This window comes from Schistocerca serialis, chromosome 3, assembly GCF_023864345.2.
Source record: "Schistocerca serialis cubense isolate TAMUIC-IGC-003099 chromosome 3, iqSchSeri2.2, whole genome shotgun sequence".
NCBI lineage: Eukaryota > Metazoa > Arthropoda > Insecta > Orthoptera > Acrididae > Schistocerca > Schistocerca serialis.
Genome location: NC_064640.1, coordinates 281,222,491 through 281,243,432, shown reverse-complemented (window position 1 = coordinate 281,243,432; position 20,942 = coordinate 281,222,491). Strand labels below are relative to the sequence as shown.

General features: G+C 44.5%; 1 protein-coding gene and 1 pseudogene across 1 annotated transcript in view; both read left to right on the top strand.

The window, feature by feature from the left end:
* The window catches only part of LOC126470787 (palmitoleoyl-protein carboxylesterase NOTUM), a 338,465-nt gene that overhangs the window by 30,304 nt on the left and 287,219 nt on the right, over positions 1 to 20,942 (top strand). The gene's annotated exons all lie outside the window — the stretch shown is intronic.
* Positions 10,419 to 10,536, top strand: LOC126472085 (5S ribosomal RNA; annotated as a pseudogene).

Below are 20,942 nucleotides of genomic sequence, written 5' to 3'. Positions count from 1 at the left end.
ATTCAGTTATGCAGTGACTTTTGCAGCCGTCGTCCTCTTTATTTTTGTCACAGTAACCTTCAATGAACATCTGTTAAGACCACTCTACACACAGTTAAATCTGCGTGGTGACTTAGCGGATGATACTTTTTCCCTTTCCCTGAATGCGGTATCAATCTTAGATCCGATGCCTCTTGAAACACAAGACACTTCAGCTGCCTTGGTTACGGAAGTACCGACCAACCATCACCAACAATTCCACCACCGCCACACGAAACAAGTTTTACTAAAAGCAGTTGCTAGAATGAGATTCATTGGGTAAATCTCAAGGAAATGATGGTTGGTTGGCTAATTTGCTGGAGGGGCCGAAACAGCGAGGTCTTGGTCCCATCGCATTAGAGAGGGATGGGGAAGGAAATCAGCTGTGCCCTTCCAAAGGAACCACCCCGGCATTTACGTGAAGCGATTTAGGGAAATCAGGGGAAACCTAAATCAGGATGGCCGGACGTGGGTTTGAACTGTCGTCCTCCCGAATGCGAGTCCAATGTGAGGAAATGTAATTCACTCATTGAAGAGGTATCTTACGACACCTGCGATTCGTAAATGCTGCTCATCAATGTGGGACGAGATAGGGCTACTAGATAATAGAGCGCGTTCGTTTAGTAGGCCATACAGTATCAAACAGAGGATCATCTCACGCTTTTGGCACATGTTGCAAGATAGATGTCGTGCAACACTTACAGGTTTACTGTCAAAATTGTGTGTGTCTTTGTTCCATGGTATGTTACAATCCCCGACAAAAAAAGTGCAGCACCCAGGGTCATGGTCGGATAGCAATGCAGCTTTGTACACGTACACTCCATCGGTATGTATATGATTAGAGTTGCAATTCCCGTGTGACAGGTAGAACGCCACCAGAGTGTATTAGCGTTGTTCGTGTTTAGTGTGGTTACTAGGCCTCGTAGGGGCTACAGTGGGTGTAAATAGCGTCAGATGTTGAGTGATCACTGTGAAGGTGACGGAGATGTAGCCTACTCGTGTGAGACAGCATTATCGCTTCCTGGCAGAGGCTGAAAGGGGCCTCATTGTGGATCTCCATTTGGCCGGATGGCGGAATCGTGCAGTATCCAGATTTGTGGGGCATTCGGATCTGACAACGGCCCGATGTAGGTCTGTGTCGCAACGTGAGGGCAGGCATGCTCGCCGTCGAGGTTCCGGTCGACGGCGTTTCACTACGGCTAGGGAGGATAGCCACATTTATCACTAGTGCAAGCACTTTAATGTACAAATTACGGTCAGAAAAGATGGGAAAAAGGTTCTGAAAACACACATAACAACATTCAAGAAAGGTGATTTTGAAATTACGTTATGTGAATGTAAACCAGCTACAGTAACTTTCTTTGTCTCATTTACATGGTTCCGTTATACTGGATTACACACATCATCTCAGTGTTTATGACATTAAGTCGCTGGTGTTTTAGCTCAATAGTTCCTTACATACGGAGGAACTCCGCTCTACATCTACACAAACCAATGGAACATATCTTGTCAGCATCCGTAAAGGAAGTTCAGTGGAAGTTGCAAAGGTTTTGACATCTTCACTGTTCTTGATATTTAATTCCAATTTATCTTTAGCAAATCCATCAAGGACGTTCCGAACACTCATCAACTTCTCCCAATGTTCCTCCTTCGCCATACCTTCTTCTTCCAAACTCTGTATCACATCAGACAAATACTTGGAGCCATACAATGCAAACAGTTCCAACTCTACTTCTTTGTTTTTGACTAATTGTTGGACCTGCTTGATGCCTCCTACGTCCATTGAGTCTAGCGCACGTGTGAAGTGTTTCATTTTATCATAGTTTTCGCTCACGGAAACTGTGCATCTTACCGAAGTGCCACAATTTGTGATGACAGGAAACTGGGGAAGGTGGAGCTCTGTCATTTCTTGATACAATACCTGACGACTGGAAGTCGTTACCTGAATCTTCTTCAGAGCAGCAACGAAGTCATTTATCCTGTAGTAATTCTCCCAGATGCTTTTGCAAGCACGGTGCAGAACATGTGCAATAAATGTCACATGTTTGAGGTTGGAGTATATGCTCTTCAATTGCTGGGAAGCCGAAAGCAAGTAGCGTGTTTGATCAATCACCACAAACCTGATTTTTTCGTATTGTATGCCCCCTTGCCACAGGTTCATACATGAGTCGTTGAATGCTTAAATCATCGTGCAAGCGTATGTCTTCTCGAATTGGTACATTTTAAAAAGCGTATGTTTTGTCTATTCTCCAGTTAATGGAAAAACCAACACATTCAAAATATAACCTCGCAGATCATCAGTAGTTTCATCTCAAACGAATCCAACTTCATCTTTAAGGACCGCCTCTTTTATTTTCTCTAAAAAGTTCTCATAAATTGGCTGTATGTAACTTTTTCTCAACGTACTCTCATCCGGTATTAACCTTCGTGTGTCCTTCTTAAGAAATGGTCTGAATACAGCATATTTTACCTAGTGGATTGGAATTCCTGAATGGATTAATGCCATAGCAAGATCCGCACTAAACGCATTCATTGGCTGCTGCTTCTTCAGATCCTTAAGTGAATAGGTGTATCAGAATAGTTCACTTAGGTTTCGACTTGCAAACTTCTCTGTTCTTTAAATGTTGTTGTTTTGGATGTGCTGCTTAATTCTGTTCCTTTGATGCTTGTCATCCACTGCAGTATTTACTCCGCAGAATCGTGCGATTAGTTTCGAATTCTTCGCGAAGTTAACTCAACTTGTCCTCCGTAACCTTGGCCATGATTTTGTCTTGAAAAATTCGTTCTGGTAAAACGTTAACACAGCCAAAAAGAGACCGGCCGCCGTGGGCGAGCGGTTCTAGGCGCCTCAGTCTGGAACCGCGCGACCGATACGGTCGCAGGTTCGAATCCTGCCTCGGGCATGGATGTGTGTGATGTCCTTAGGTTAGTTAGGTTTAAGTAGTTCTAAGTTCTAGGGGACTGATGACCTCAGATGTTAAGTCCCATAGTGCCCAGAGCCATTTGAATTGGAACAGCCAACAAGACAGCACACAGTCGATGGATAGGAACCGTTAAATTCATGTCAACATTATCTAACTTACGTTTCAACGGTTGCAGCATCATTATTTAAATTTTACTTGATTTCACAGCTGCAGGTTCACGATTGTCACTGACGTTGACTATTGTTCCTGAGGTTGACTATTGTTGCTGGGGGTATGAATAATTAATGGTGCTTTCCATAAATTGCAATTTAATATATATTGACCATTGTTGACTTCTGATTAAATAAAATTTTAAATTCCTTATCAAGAAGAGAAAAAAATTCTGTCTAATCTATTAAAAGTGCAGATAAAAATGGGGAGACGGTGCTTAAGCATGGAGATGGGAGGTGTAAAATGTTGTAATCTCGCAAAAAGGTGCAAGAATATGTAACAAACTGCGCTTCTTTTGCTTCGTTTAATGTTCCCAAATGCATATATTGCCCTGTCGTCATGAAAATAGCTATATTTTTGGAAACGTGCTGCAAATTAAGATCCTTTCTTCGTTGAACACCGAGTACGTCGTAAATTCTTCATACCAACGCTTGCCATGGAATGGACTCCTTCAACATTCTGTATCATCCCACACTGATGGTCGCTGACTAGCCGGAATCACGATTTATTGTCCCATGTATATGCTGCCGTTAATACCACAACACAGGCGGCTGCGCTTGGAGTGGAAAGCGTGCGCTGCTGAGGAATGGCGTCGTATTATGTTCAACGATGACTTGCAGTTCTGCACTACCCCGGATGACCATTGCCGGTGAGTATGGTGGCAACCTGGGGAGAGATCTCAGTCTTCCAAAATATTGGAGAAGCACCAATGTGATGTTACTCTTAGCGTCATGGTGTGGGGAGCCATCTATGAGTTCAGGCGTTGGATGGTAGTGATTGAGGCAACTTTGACGGCGGAATGGTGCGGTACGGACATCCTGCGTCCTCATGTATTACCTCTCAAGCGACAGTACTGTGGTGACGATTTACAACATGACATGCTCGTCTACACATGGCTGGCTACTGGTTCTGTGAACTACCTGCGTGACGTTAGTATACTCATGTGGCCAGCAACGTCCCCAGATCTGGCCCCTATAGAACGAGGGTGGGACCAACTCGGACGTCATATCCATCACGGTGCCGACATCCAGTATATCAAGGATGATTTACAACAGTTGTGCGTCAGTTTGCCTTAGTAGAGGGCTGGCCGCTGTAGCCGAGCGATCCTAGGTGAGGTGCTTCAGTCCGGAACAGAGCTGCTGCTACGATCGCAGGTTCGAAGCCTGCCTCGGGCATGAATGTGTGTGATGTCCTTAGGTTAGTTAGGTTTAAGAAGTTCTAAGTCTAGGGGACTGGTGACCTCAGATGTTAAGTCCCATAGTGGTTAGAGCCGTTTGAACCTTAGCAGAGGATACTACACCTGTATGGGGTACAACGTCATCCTGATAAGTGGGCTCATACTGACAAGTTCTTTGTATTTTTGACTCTTTATTGTAATAACGGAAATAACATTACATACCCGCTCAACCCTTGAAGTCTTATTTCGTTTCCTCCCCTCCTTCTGGGTGATACACTTTTTTTGTCAGCAGTGTATTTCCTCCTACATACAGAACATCTGGCGAACTACTGAGCGAGGTGGCATAGTGGTTAACACACTACACTCACGTTAGGTTCAAATGGCTCTGAGCACTATGAGACTCAACTTCTGAGGTCATTAGTCCCCTAGAACTTAGAACTAGTTAAACCTAACTAACCTAAGGACATCACACACATCCATGCCCGAGGCAGGATTCGAACCTGCGACCGTAGCGGTCTCGCGGTTCCAGACTGCAGCGCCAGAACCGCACGGCCACTTCGGCCGGCTCTCACGTTAGGGATCCGCGTCCGGCTATCGAGATATATGTTTCCCGTCATTTTCCTAAATCGCTCCAGCCAAATGCCGGGATGATTCCTTTGAACAGAATAGGCACGGACGATTTCCTTGAAATAATTCGAGCTTGAGCTCTGTCTCTAATGACCTCCATATTGACGGGACGTCAAGCCCTAATCTTCCTTCCTTCCTTTCCTCGCGTAACGCCTATTATGGGAACATCAGCAAAATCGTTGGTCCGACGATGGCATGCAAAGTGTCGTTGTTGTACAGCACCTTTCGTGAATAGAACGGGAAAGGCAGAAGAAGAAAATTTCAGGCGAAGTATCCTCTGCCACACATCACAGGGTGATATGTGGAGTACAGATGTAGATATGTGTGAAGAAACATCCGCGTTACCTAAGAGTATTGATCATCTTAACTATACTGTGTCATAGAAGAGCCACCTGACTACTGTCAGATTGCGGCGGCGCGGTTTCTTCCGTCCCTTTACGATGTACCTGCACCTACCTGTGAACATTGTCTCAGCATATCATCAGTAGGGAAGCCGAGTGAAACCTACTGTATTTCGACGTGAACCAGGCTACAATTAAAGTCACTAATCTACGTTCCGGGAGAAAATTTTCACACGAAATGAAAGGTTGGAAATTTTGTCCTCAATTAATATATTCTGAAACTTAGGTGAACAAGTGTCACTGCCAAGCCCGTGCTAGTCTTAACACAGTCACTCACAATTCCTTTCACTCACGTTAGCAAGTTTATGGTGTTGCATTTCCCGTAAACGTAATACCTACAAAAATACAGATTGTTTTTGATTGATAATGCTCGCCAAATATTAAGTCTGTCGGTACCAAATGCAGTCACAGTTTTTAGCCACCGACCTGCTCAATACTCCACGCGGAATATATGTCTTTTCTCGTCACAAATTTCTACACGCCCATCGGAATAATTATGCCGTCACTTTCCAACACTTTTGATGTATGAAACACTGCTAGATCGGGCAACTTATCGTTTCCATCGGAATTACTACTACACACGTCCGAACTGTTTCATGGCTAGGCTCCGACTCTTCCCTAGAATACTCTAAGTCTCCTCTACCACCAGAGAAAGGCGCGCGAAGAATATTGCTTTACCATTGGTCAGTTTACTCAACAGCCAATAGCAAAACAACATTCTCCCGCGTCTGTCCGCGCTTTTCATCAATAACCAATCGCAAAATAGTAAACCTAACGACTGCACTTTTTACCGACGTAATTATCTAATATGCTGAAGTTTTGTTTATGCATAAAGTTATTTACTATTGTTATTTATACCTGAATTAACTTTCCCTTTACCATAAACTTACTTTACAGATCTATTCTACAAAAATCCCCTTTGTCCACATCCATACTTCTTCGAAATGTTCCCATACTAAATTCCACTACACAACTCGTTAAACAATTATCTTCATATTAACCTTAAACCACACTCACACATCATTCATACTGCTAAAACACATTTATAACATTTTATCTACACAAAAAGACATAATAACACTTTATGAAAATACTAGAACAGTTCATGAAAAACATTCTATTACTTTAGTGCACTCTAGTGGACACAATCGACACGAAATCAGTCCCCTATCCGATATTGTCACCTATCGGTTGATAGATAAACTACGTGCGCGTCCAGTCTCGCGTCACCATCTGTCACTATCCAGCTCTGAGACACATCTCCCAATTAACCGCCTCCAAGGCAGAATCGGGATACGGCGCTACGCCACAAGACTCATCTAGCAAAATCAGTTTTCCACCTGAGCGCTAACTCTAATATTTAGAATGGTTATTCTGCACCAACACCTCATGTTTCTAATCATTGTATGGAAAGTATTACTTTGACAATAGATAATACCTTAGCTATTACCAGCCAATAAATATGACACATGGGGGTGTGCTGAAGAGTAATGCCTCCGAATCTGTGGAAACTCTTAAAACTTTCTAAACAAAGCAAACGCTATTAATATCCTGCATCTCCATTCTTTATGTCGACATATTTATTTTTCAACATACTCTCTCCCAAAGAGAGACCAGTTTGATGACACCGTCACTGTAGAATGTTTCACTTTGTTGACGTAGCCAGAACCTCACCTCTGCTTGCACCGTTTCATCGCTATCAGAGTGAAGTCCTCGAAGGTGTTCTTTAAGTTTTGTAAACAGTTTAAAATCGGATGGGAACAAGTCTGGACTGTATGGAGGATGATCGATTAGAGTGAGCCCAAGGCGTCGGGTTGTTGCGGATGTGGCAGCGCTCGCGTGTGGTCTGGCATTGACATGCTGAAGGAGAGAGCGCTCCATGTGTGGACGAACTCTTCGAAGCAGGCACACTGTTCCTCACGCACCGTGACAGTCACGTTAAACACCGCCATGTTACACGCCACTACTCGGACGGAGGGCTGCAAGTATGTAGACATGAAGATTAAAGATGTAGAATGTTCACAACCTTTGTTTTATTTAAAAACTTTAAGAATTTTCACATAAAAAAACCATTACTTTTCAGCACGCCCTCGTAGTTTCGTAGCCTCCGGTCAAGGTGTTAATGGTGAATTACTCTCATTTCCGTCAGTGCATCACTCATGTGCTTAAATTTTATATTTGGATCAAGTAAATATTCATATCTCGCAAATAATCAGCTCAATTTTCAAGCTGGTTTTTCCGGGAGACCTGACGGTTATTACTGATTTTGCGTTGACAAATTATTTTCCTATTTCATCCTCAAAAGTCCTGAACGTATTGGTAAATATGTGTGAATGTTTTTCCGTATTTTAGCTACCCCACTGGTTCAAATGGTTCAAATGGCTCTGAGCACTATGGGACTTAACAGAAAAAATGGCTCTGAGCACTATGGGACTTAACATCTATGGGCATCAGTCCCCTAGAACTTAGAACTACTTAAACCTAACTAACCTAAGGACAGCACACAACACCCAGCCATCACGAGGCAGAGAAAATCCCTGACCCCGCCGGGAATCGAAGCCGGGAACCCGGGCGTAGGAAGCGAGAACGCTACCGCACGACCACGAGATGCGGGCGGACTTAACAGCTTAGGTCATCAGTCCCCTAGAACTTGGAACTACTTAAACCTAACTAACCTAAGGACATCACACAACACCCAGCCATCACGAGGCAGAGAAAATCCCTGACCCCGCCGGGAATCGAACCCGGGAACCCGGGCGTGGGAAGCGAGAACGCTACCACACGACCAGGAGATGCGGGCGCTACCCCACTGAGAGCTATTTCATTCTCCGCTACAAATAGGATAATTAAAGTGTCTTGTTGGACAAACTGTTCCTCCTGGGTCCCGCCTACCATACACATGTCATCAGTGGCAGCTTTGTGTCTTCTAAGCTTTTAACGGAAACAACTTAACTCTACGATCTTTTTATAGTTCAAGACTTTCAGTGCTATGCATCATTAGCTTCTATGAGTAGCGTCTTCGTATGAATTCAACTTTCTATTGTGATTTGGTTTCCTATTATTGAGGGTAAGGGTGTATCATCATTGCCCACTTTGCCGCTTTGTATTCGACAAGCGGAAGTGCAGAAATTGTAGCCTTATCGATTACATTTATGGAAACAACTTTGTACAAATTAATACAGACTTTCGGTGTTCCTTTTACTCGTAGGCGTGGTATCGTTTAAACAAACTGTCTTCTGTGCGCAGTTATTCATTTAAATCTAGATTTCCTTGAATCATTATACCGGTATAAATATTTCCACGACATACATAAATCGTCTAAAGTTACGTGGACGACATTCATCACCACCACCATCGTCACAGTCTTGACTTTATACCTGTGTCGGTGATAATTCGCCAGTTATCATTAAATAAAAACTGATTTTCTTCATAAACTGAAAACTGGCAGTTCTTGCCACTTATTCTTCAGTTTTATGCAAATTAGCGGCATGTTCACTTTGGCACTTTGATATACATCCACTTCAAGCGGCTTACTGTAACTAAGCCTTTATCTCCCGGCACAATGTCTACCCCTGTACATCCCTGCATTACAAACTTCGCTAGTCCTTGATGCCTCTGGGTGTGTTCTATCAACTGATTTCCTCATACCATTCTTCTGTAGCAACATATTTCATAGGCTTCTATTCTCTTAATGTCTGTCCTGTTTATCGTCCACGTTTCAACTCTAAAAGGCTATACTCAAGCCAAATGCTTCCAGAAATGATTTTATGACGCTTTATATTATACTTTAAAGTATTTCTCTTTTCCAGGAGCGCTTCTCTTACTAGCGTGAGTCTGCATTTTATATCACCTCTAATTCGGGCGTCGTCAGTTATTTTGCTGCCCAAATAGCAAAACCTATCTACTACTTTTAGTGACTAATTTTATAATTTAACTGCCACAACACTGTGTGATTTAATTTGACTACCTCCTCTACCGTCCTTTTCTGTTGTTGATACTCGTCTTATAATCTGTTTCCAAGACGCTATCCATTCCATTCATCTGCATTTCCAAATTTTTTGCCATCTCTCACTGAACTGAAACGTTGCCGGCAAACCTTAAACTTTCTGTTTGTTCTTCATAAACTTTAATTCCCGTTCCAAATTTATCTTTGGTTCCTTTAGAGCTTGCTCAATGTACAGTTTTAAGAGCACGCTAGATAGACCACAACCGTGTCTTACTCCCTTCTTTACTAATGCCCTCTTTCATATCCTTCGACTCTTATAGCTACAATCTTGTTTCTGTATAAATTGTAGATAGTCTTTCGCGTCTCATATTTCATCCCTGCTACCTTCACTATTTGAAAGATGTATTTCACAGTTACTAAAGCTAGTGCAAGAACTGTGTGTACCCACTTGCTCCAACGAGGACGGATGATCATATGGATGCTTTTCACAGGGATTGTTGTTACTCCGTGAGGGTAAAAACATTAAATCTTCTATTTACGTTGTTCTTATGTCTACATCTTATATACATGGTAAATGAGCTCCAAACTAAACTATTTCTCTTCATTTTATGACAATAATTTGAATTATATTTTCTTCCTCACTGGCGTTTTTAAGTCGCGTTACGAATGAGTCATTTGCATTTTGTGAGAGTGTGAAGAGTGTCTGTGAATCAACGAAAGCGCTCGTAAACGATTCATATCCTCAAAGCTGATAAGCGAGAGACGCAAAGAAACGCCGTGCAGCGGCTGTGGCAACTTCACCTCTTGGAACCAGACACAGTTGCAAGCGGAAGGATTTAGCTTAGAACGACACTCTGCTCCCGCTCAGTTACTGGAACTGAAGCGAGAAAACTCATAAACGTTAAGTGATGGACGCAAATATTCATTAGCTGGACTACTAAGGGAGTCTTAACCAAATTCCCCGCATTTTGCTGGACACTAACAGACGCCATTATCATAGGGAATTCGACAAATATTGTCTCATTTTCATATATTAATTTTATTTGCGCTGTAACTAGATTACCACGATGATCTGATGTACTCAAAAAAATATTCAGGATAGTATAACCCTACCGGCCAACGGCCTTGCCACAGTGCTAACACCGGTTCCCGTCAGATCACCGAAGTTAAGCGCTGTCGGGCTTGGTTAGCACTTGGATGGGTAACCATCAGGTCCGCCGATCGCTGTTGGCAAGCGGGGTGCACTCAGCCCTTGTTAGTCAAATTTGCGAGCTACTTGATTGAGAAACAGCGGCTCCGGTGACGAAAACTGACAACGGCCGAGAGAGCAGTGTGCTGAATTCACGCCCCTCCATATCCGCATCCAGTGACGCCTATAGGGTGAGGGTGACACGGCGGTCGGCCAGTAACGGTAGGGTCTTCAGAGACATGTCAGGACGGAGGATAACCTTAATGAGTCTCTCATATACAGCAATAACTGCTCCCCCATCACTGCGGTTACTAAATTGCGAGGATATGATGTACTTGTCTCGGAAGGTAATCGATTTAGCTCATTGTGAACCAAGATATTTTCAATCTCCAGATGTAGTAGAAAGGGGAGGACAAGCAGCTTACGTTTTATCGGAAACAGATTCTACGTAAATCTCCTGAATTGAATCCCAGGCAGCTACGTGAGGACTAATAGAGTGAAGAAATATGGTAAAATCAATCCAAATAATTTCTGAAGCTGAACATGTGTTCGATGTCCGATTAGCTACCGGAAAATAATAAATAAAAATACGCGAAATTTGGACAGTCTTCTGTGTTTGATGTTTTGTTATGCTTGAAACAAAGTAGCAAAAAAATGGTTCAAACAGCTCTGAGCACTGTGGGACTTAACATCGGAGGTTATCAGTCCCCTAGAGCTTAGAACTACTTAAACCTTACTAGCCTAAGGACATAACACACATCCATGCCCGAGGCAGGATTCGAACATGCGACCGTAGCAGCATCGCGGTTCCGGACTGAAGCGCCTAGAACCGCTCGGTCACTACGGCCGGCCACAAAGTAACAGGTTGGAGAAAAGTACTTGGGTTTCCTGAAAAGTAATGCCTCCGATCATTTTATGCGAAAACTCTTAAGCTGCAGTACGTCTCTCCAACCCATCCCACACCTGCTCGATGTGGTTTAAGTCGCAGGAACGGCTAGGCCAGTCCAACATCGAGTATTCTCTCGATCCAACAGCTCCTCCGCCAGCACTATACCATGCGGCCGAGTATTGTATCCATAAAAATGAAGAAAGGAAGGAACGTTACGGTTCAAAAAATGGTTCAAATGGCTCTGAGCACTATGGGACTTAACTACTGAGGTCATCAGTCCCCTAGAACTTAGAACTACTTAAACATAACTAACCTAAGGGCATCACACACGTCCATGCCCGAGGCAGGATTCGAACCTGCGACCGTAGCGGTCGCGCGGTTCCAGACTGTAGCGCCTAGAACCGCTCGGCCACCCCGGCTTGCGGTTAGGGTTCAACGTCCCGTCGACATCAAGGTCATTAAAGACGGATTATAAGCTCGGATTGTTTCAAGAACAGGGAAGGAAAGCGGCCGTGCCCTTTCAGCGGAACCATCCTGGCATTTGCCTGGAACGAATTCGGGGATTTCACGGATGGCCGGACACGGATTTGAATCATCATCCTCCTGAACGCGAATCCAGTGTGCTAACCACTCCACCACCTCGCTAGGTCATAAAAATGGATCCACGCCCAAATGCACCCCTGAGAAGACGCACATGGGAAAGAAGCACAGTGTCACAATAGCGGTGATCGTTGAAAAAAAAAACGTTCAAACGTGTGTGAAATCTTATGGGACTTAACTGCTTAGGTCATCAGTCCCTAAGCTTACACACTACTTAACCTAAATTATCCTAAGGACAAACACAGACACCCATGCCCGGGGGAGGACTCCAACCTCCGCCGGGACCATCCGCACAGTCTATGACTGCAGCGCCTTAGAACGCTCAGCTAATCCCGCGCGGCTTGATCGTTGATGATGATGATGTTTGGTTTGTGGGGCGCTCAACTGCGCGGTTATCAGCGCCCGTACGAATTCCCAACCTTTGCTCAGTTCAATCTCTCCACTTTTATGAGTGATGATGAAATGATGAGGACAACACAAACACCCAGTCATTTCGAGGCAGGTGAAAATCATTGACCCCACCGGGAATCGAACCCGGGACCCCGTGCTCGGGAAGCGAGAACGCGGCCGCGAGACCACGAGCTGCGGACTTGATCATTGAGTTTGCCGTGTCAAAATACTTGGAAGTTATTACACCCACGCAAAATTATGCCTCTCCACACCGTATAGCATCTGGACCGCCAAAACGATCACGTTCGACAATGTTTCTAGGTGCATTACGTGTTCCCATCTCTCGTCATATGAGAATCCTCATGCTAAATCTGCTCTCATCCGAGCACAGGGGCCCCCCAATCCTCGTTGGTCAAGTCCCTATGCTCTTGGCACCTTCGCAGGCGGTGCAGTCCATTTAGGTGTTGTTGCAATTGCACGAGCTGATTAACGTGGGCCCCTTCTTGCCTGTTGTACTTCGGTCATCTGCTGCTGTAGTTAACCTGGTACGGCGACTGCATAGGGGTGGTCTCTTTGCCTGGCGACCAGTACGTTGTGTTCCGCGACCTCCATCTTCCTGTGCAGGACTGATAAACCTCTGACAACATGCTAACTGACTTTTATTTGTTTCAAGCGAGTGGTTAATATGTTATGGTACTTTCTGTTTCTCGGCCTTAAGTTTTGCAGAGCAATGTTGTAAACTGAAATTAAATTTTAAAACTTGAAGGTATGAGTCGGCTCCAATGGAAGTCCCAGATTTGGTGTCCGTCTCTGTATTGGGTACGATAAGTGGGGTCAACCGATCTGGGACGAACTCCAGCCACCTTAAGATTTCATCAACAGCGAAATCCACGTCGGTACCTGACAAAGGCCCTTCAAACTGTGCCTGAGTTTCCAGGGCTCTCTTTCATTACCTACAGGGTGTATATTTTAAGTTGACAAACCAGAATAACCCGAAAAATAAGCTTTACACGAAAAAATGTGTAGAATCAAAAGTTGATTATTTTCGAGGGGGACATCTGCTGGTGCTAGAATTTGCCTGCCACCCCAGCCCCCTGGCGGTGGGGCGGAAGGCTAAATGGTTCAAATGGCTCTGAGCACTATGGGACTTAACATCTATGGTCATCAGTCCCCTAGAACTTAGAACTCCTTAAACCTAACTAACCTAAGGACATCACACACATCCATGTCCGAGGCAGGATTCGAACCTGCGACCGTAGCGGTCGCGCGGCCCCAGACTGCAGCGCCTAGAACCGCTCAGCCACTCCGGCCGGCAAAAGGTGCAGTCAATTTCATTCCTCAATCTGAGCTTGTACTCCGACCCTAATGGGACTCTTCGCCGATGAGACGTTAAACCTCAGTCTTCTTTCCATGCTTGAAAGACACAGTCACCAGATCGGAGAAAAAAGAGTATATTTAGAAATTGGTAGAACGCATTTGTTATCACATAAACTATCATTATCAATTTTATAAAACTCGATGATATTCTAGTTGCTTGTAGCTTTTGATTCCATCTTTTAGATTTAAAATCGATTGCCTCTAGAGAGTTTGCGTACTCTTGAATATACACTACTGGCCATTAAAATTGCTACACCACGAAGATGACGTGCTACAGACGCGAAATTCAACAGACAGGAAGAAGATGCTGTGATATGCAAATCATTAGCTTTTCAGAGCATTCACACAAGGTTGGCGCCGGTGGCGACACCTACAACGTGCTCACACGAGGAAAGTTTCCAACCGATTTCTCATACACAAACAGCAGTTGACCGGCGTTGCCTGGTGAAACGTTGTTGTGATGCCTCGTGTAAGGAGGAGAAATGCGTACCATCACGTTTCCGACTTTGATAAAGGTCGAATTGTAGCCTATCGCGATTGCGGTTTATCGTGTCGCGACATTGCTGCTCGCGTTGGTCGAGATCCAATGGCTGTTAGCAGAATATGGAATCAGTGGATTCGGGAGGGTAATACGGAACGCCGTGCTGGATTAGAAAGGGCCTCGTATCACTGGCAGTCGAGATGACAGGCAACTTATCCGCATGGCTGTAACGGATCGTGCAGCCACGTCTCGATCCCTCAGACAACAGTTAGGTTTAAGGAGTTCTAAGTTCTAGGGGACTGATGACCATAGATGTTAAGTCCCATAGTGCTCAGAGCCATTTGAACCATTTAGCCTTCCGCCCCACCGCCAGGGGGCTGGGGTGGCAGGCAAATTCTAGCACCAGCAGATGTCCCCCTCGAAAATAATCAACTTTTGATTCTACACATTTTTTCGTGTAAAGCTTATTTTTCGGGTTATTCTGGTTTGTCAACTTAAAATTTACACCCTGTAGGTAATGAAAGAGAGCCCTGGAAACTCAGGCACAGTTTGAAGGGCCTTTGTCAGGTACCGACGTGGATTTCGCTGTTGATGAAATCTTAAGGTGGCTGGAGTTCGTCCCAGATCGGTTGACCCCACTTATCGTACCCAATACAGAGACGGACACCAAATCTGGGACTTCCATTGGAGCCGACTCATACCTTCAAGTTTTAAAATTTAATTTCAGTTTACAACATTGCTCTGCAAAACTTAAGGCCGAGAAACAGAAAGTACCATAACATATTAACCACTCGCTTGCAAACCAACAAGCGTCTGCACGAACAGTTCGACGACGTTTGCAGCAGCATGGACTATCAGCTCGGAGACCATGGCTGCGGTTACCCTTGACGCTGCATCACAGACAGGAGCGCCTGCGATGGTGTACTCAACGACGAACCTGGGTGCACGAATGGGAAAACGTCATTTTTTCGAATGAATCCAGGTTCTGTTTACAGCATCATGACGGTCGCATCCGTGTTTGGCGACATCGCAGTGGACGCACATTGGAAGCGTGTATTCGTCATCGCCATACTGGCGTATCACCCGGCGTGATGGTATGGGGTGCCATTGGTTACACGTCTCGGTCACTTCTTGTTCGCATTGACGGCACTTTGAACAGTGGACGTTACATTTCAGATGTGTTACGACCCGTGGCTGTACCCTTCATTCGATCCCTGCGAAACCCTACATTCCAGCAGGATAATGCACGACCGCATGTTGCAGGTCCTGTATGGGCCTTTCTGGATACAGATAATGTTCGACTGCTGCCCTGGCCAGCACTTTCTCCAGATCTCTCACCAATTGATAACGTCTGGTCAATGGTGGCCGAGCAACTGACTACTCTTGATGAACTGTGGTATCTTGTTGAAGCTCCATGGGCAGCTGTACCTGAACACGCCATCCAAGCTCTGTTTGACTCAATGCCCAGGTGTACCAAGGCCGTTATTACGGCCAGATATGGTTGTTCTGGGTACTGATTTCTCAGGATCTATGCACCCAAATTGCATGAAAATGTAATCACATGTCAGTTCTAGTATAATATATTTGTCCAATGAATACCCGTTTATCATCTGCATTTTTTCTTGGTGTAGCAATGTAGCATTGAAATCATTGTTTCCTGCATGACACGTCAAGCTCGATTGAGGGTTCCCTTCCAACTAAATTACAATAGCAGGTATAAGGGACAGGGGCCGCTGAGGTCTGGAATTCGACCTTCGGACTCGTACCCAACGTAACCCACGACTACAGATGCCTGGGCTTTATTTTTCGATTTTTGGTTAACTTGTTGGGATTTGGCCCCACTGCGCAGCAGGCCATAGCAAGAGTTGTACCATCTGTCCTCCCGGATGGATTCGAACCGCCGAAACGAGAGCCACCGCGCAGGAGTGCGCTAGCGACTTCGGCTACAAAAGGCTGTCACTATAATGATTCCCCATTAGGCTAAGTTCAGATGTAACGCTGGGCTGCCGCACGTTAACGCGCGATAGCATGTCGAAAGTGTTCAAATGACGAGCGGTGGAGAACATTAGTCGCTGCAGTTACTCTCTCGCAGTCTGTTTCGGTTTAACGTACCCTGCAAGCGGTTGTTCAGCGGTGGAGCTAAATTGGAATATCGATTGCATCTGGGATAAATCGTCAATTATGCAGAGTTATCTGGATGCAATTAGAAGAACTTCCGATGCTATTCTTCCTGCAAAATAGTGGCAGATCCAGGTAACCATGGTGGAGGTGGATAACGATCAGGTACCCTTCTTTTTCAAAGTATATCAGAAGAACTGTATACACTACTGGCCATTAAAATTGCTACACCAGGAAGAAATGCAGATGATAAACGGGTATTCATTGGACAAATATATTATACTAGAACTGACGTGTGATTACATTTTCACGCAATTTGGGTGCATAGATCCTGAGAAATCAGTACCCGGAACAACCACCTCTGGCCGTAATAACGGGCTTGATACGCCTGGGCATTGAGTCAAACAGAGCTTGGATGGCTTGTACAGGCACAGCTGCCCATGCAGCTTCAACACGATACCACAGTTCATCAAGAGTAGTGACTGGCGTATTGTGACGAGCCAGTTACTCGGCCACCATTGACCAGACGTTTTCAATTGGTGAGAGATCTGGGTGATACGCCAGTATGGCGATGACTAATACAAGTTTCCAATGTGCGCTCACCGCGATGTCGCCAAACACGGATGCGACCGTCATGATGCTGTAAACAGAACCTGGATTCATTCGAAAAAATGAAGTTTTCCCATTCGTGCACCGAGGTTCGTCGTTGAGTACACCATCGTAGGCACTCCTGTCTGTGATGCAGCATCAAGGGTAACCACAGCCATGGTCTCCGAGCTGATAGTCGATGCTGCTGCAAACGTCGTCGAAATGTTCGTGCAGATGGTTGTTGTCTTGCAAACGTCCCCATCTGTTGACTCAGGGATCGAGACGTGGCTGTACGATCCGTTACAGCCATGCGGATAAGATGGCTGTCATCTCGACTGCTAGTGATACTAGGCCGTTGGGATTCAGCGCGGCGTTCCGTATTACCGTCCTGAACCCATCGATTCCATATTCTGCTGACAGTCATTGGATCTCGACCAACGCGAATAACAATGTCGCGATACGATAAACCGCAATCACGATAGGCTACAATCCGACCTTTATCAAAGTCGGAAACGTGATGGTACGCATTTCTCCTCCTTACACGAGGCATCAAAACAATGTTTCACCAGGCAACGCCGGTCAACTGCTGTTTGTGTATGAGAAATCGGTTGGAAATTTTCGTCATGTCAGCACGTTGTAGGTGTCACCACCGGCGCCAACCATGTGTGAATGCTATGAAAAGCTAATCATTTGCATATCACAGCATCTTCTTCCTGTCGGTTAAATTTCGCGTCTGTAGCACTTGATCTTCGTGGTGTAGCAATTTTTAAGGCCAGTAGTGTAATATTGAGATTTAGTGACTGTGGTGACCAAGGAAGATACGAGAGTTAATCTCCGTGCTCACAAAACCAGTCCTGGATGATGCCAGCTGTGTGAGCAGCTGCGCAGTCGTCGTAGAACACAGCATCACCATTGGGAAACAAACATTGTACCTTGGGACGGACCTGATCAGCTAAAATGGTCACACATTCTTGGTAGTAATGCAGCCTTGCTTAGTACCACGTAGCCCATGAAATACCACGATATGGCTGCCCACAAATCACCGAACCCCCACCATGTTTCGCTCTAGTGACTAAACTCGGCAAGAAGTTAGAAACAGTATGAAACAAGACTCATCCGACCAAGTGTCTTCCTTCCATTGCTCTTTATCCAGGATGTATGGCTTCGGTATGCCCTACCTGTTACGCATAACTGATGTTTGGTTTTCGAATTCGAGCTCGCCATGCAATTCCCTGCTTCTGAAGGTCACTTCGTGCTGTTTTGGTGCTAACAGAATTTGCGAGTGGGGCATTCAATTCTGTAGTGACCTCTGTAGCTGTCGTCGTCTTATTTTCCGCCACAATACTTTCGTCCGCGTTATGACTTAGCGGATGATATTTTTCCGCTACCCCTGCCTGTCGTATAAATCTTCGATACGCTGCGTCTTGAAACATTTCTACATGTCGGAAGGAGAGATGCATTTAAGCACGAAGAGAACTTAGCTGGAAATCTCACATGTAGAAATCTTCTTCTTCTTCTTCACATGTAGAAATGCTAATCCCAATTGATGACCCACTTTATCTCCAGATAAAGTTCGGACTAAGTTTACTAACAATTTTGTCAATGAAGGTAGACTTGAACATGCAAACAGTAAGTAATGAACGGAACTTTAGTTGTTAATGATAAAATTTTTCTTACCCATTTTTTTTTCTTGAGGCATTTCCCTTACAGAATATCAAAACCAATTCTTCCCAAGCTTGACGTCTCAAAATTTTATTTTTATGCAGTTCCGACGCTACCTTCCAAAATACTGGCTGTTTTCCTGGTAGCTCGATTTCAATATTCTCGCCTTCAGTTTCATTCATGTTTCGCAACGTCCAACAAAGAAAAGTAACGGAAATATAAGGAAAATTCGTCTGGTCGCGACGGAACCGCGGGATCAAATGAACAGCACACGGACGCCATCTGTTGTAAGTTGAATGTTAGATGTCTAAACGGGCGAATTGGGAAGTTTCCCGTCATGTGATCGCAGCCTCAATCACAGCTTCGCTTGTACCGGGTGATTAGAAACAGTCTGAAAATCTTGTAAGGATATTTCAGGGTAGGTTGTGCTGAAAAACAACTGTTCGATACGTTGCGCCTTATCCGAGTGAATTGGCATTGCAGTTGGGTAATAGGGCCGTTCTGCGCGCAAATTCAAGCGGCTCGCCAGAGATAATGTCGCCACACGTGATCTTCGTTTGGTTTCCGAAGACCGAACAAGAAAGCGATATAAAAACTGGACATGGGATGGTAGCAAGGATCGAACTCGAGCGAAAGGCTGAGTAGTTTAGTGCGCTATCATCTACGCTACGAGAACAGCTGACAGTATTTGTATCTGGCGGGTCCCATGAATTTACGCCCGCAACGGGATGATTGACTAACTTCAATCCTAATTAACTCGGAAATGGCACAACGTATAAAAGTATTTTCCGAACAATTATTTCTCAGCACAACCTACCCTGCAAACCCTTACAAGCTTTCCTGACTGTTTCTGACCAGCCTGTATACTTTTCTTACCGCGTCTCGTGCTCGTGACGTCACTAGGCGGCATTCAGTCTTGCGGTGGGAAACAGTGATAATGATTTGGCCGTCAGTGTATATCGCAACGTTTCAAGAACTGGTAATTTCAATTTTTTTTTTTAAATTCATAGCCTCGTATCTTCCTTGATTTTCTGAGAGACATAGTTGCACGTCTAAAAAAAATTATGCACTTAATCCATATTCAAAACAACGTTAGATTGACCAGGATCGGATAACAATTACTCTTTGAGATATACCCCCTTTTCTGCACATATGGTGAAACCGTTAGGCTGAAAATCTAAAGTTTAATCAGCAAGTGCGCTCTTCGCGGTACCTGCCGCCACGAATATCGTGATACTGGAAGCAGCTTTCATCATCCTCTTTAAAGCGAGTCCAAGACGATGGCGCTCCATCTGTTTCCACCTGTCTTGTTGTAATTAGTTTACTTCGACTGGAGATGTTACTCATTTGGGTTCAATTGGTTGCCACTCACCATTGATTTTAAAAAAAAGAGAAACTCACACATACGTTACTTATGACGACAACCTTCAGAGACCACTCATGACAGGTCTATCTATATCCGAATCCCGCTCCAGCTACTGCCGGGTCTGGGTGCTGACGAGTCCTCTCCATTTGGCTCCGTCCTCCCACCACTTTTCTTCCTCCACTTGCTGCCAGGTCACACCTCTCCTTTCAACAGATATTCTCACTCCCATTTTCCACCGTGTTCTTGGGCGCCATCTAGGTCTTTTTCCATCCGTCTTTAGTTCTTCCATAATTTTGGGGAGTCTCTGCCCATGCATCCTCTTAACATGCCCATACCATCTTAATCTCTTTCTGTCAGTTTCTTCTCTCATACTTTTTTGTTTGAGGTCCTTTCTAATCTCTACATTCCTTATTCTGTCCATTCTTGTTTTTCCCTTAACTGCTCTGAGAAATTTCATTTCCCCTGCTTGCAGTCTGCTCCAGTCCCTTGCTGTCATTGTCCATGTTTCTCCACCATAGGTGACAATAGGGATGTAATAATTCTTATACATAAGGAGTTTTGCTCTTTCTGAAACTTCATTATTCCAAATCAGATGTTTTATTGTTTGGTAGAAATTGCTTCTTATACAAAAGGAGTTTTGCTCTTTCTGAAACTTCATTATTCCAAATCAGATGTTTTATTGTTTGGTAGAAATTGCCTCTCTTCTGTAACCTCCTATTAATTTCGTTAGTTATTCTTCCATCCCTAGATATTTCACTCCCTAAATAAGTGAAACTTTCTACCACCTTGACGGGTTCTCCATTCAAGGTAATATTTCCGTTGATTCCTTTCTCCCTTCCAAATACCATTACTTCACTCTTATCTTTATTTATTTTTAATCCATACCTTTTCAGTATTTCCTTCCACGCATCAAGCTGTAACTGTACATCTACCTCTTTATCACCCCATATTACCATATCATCTGCAAAAATCATCTTTT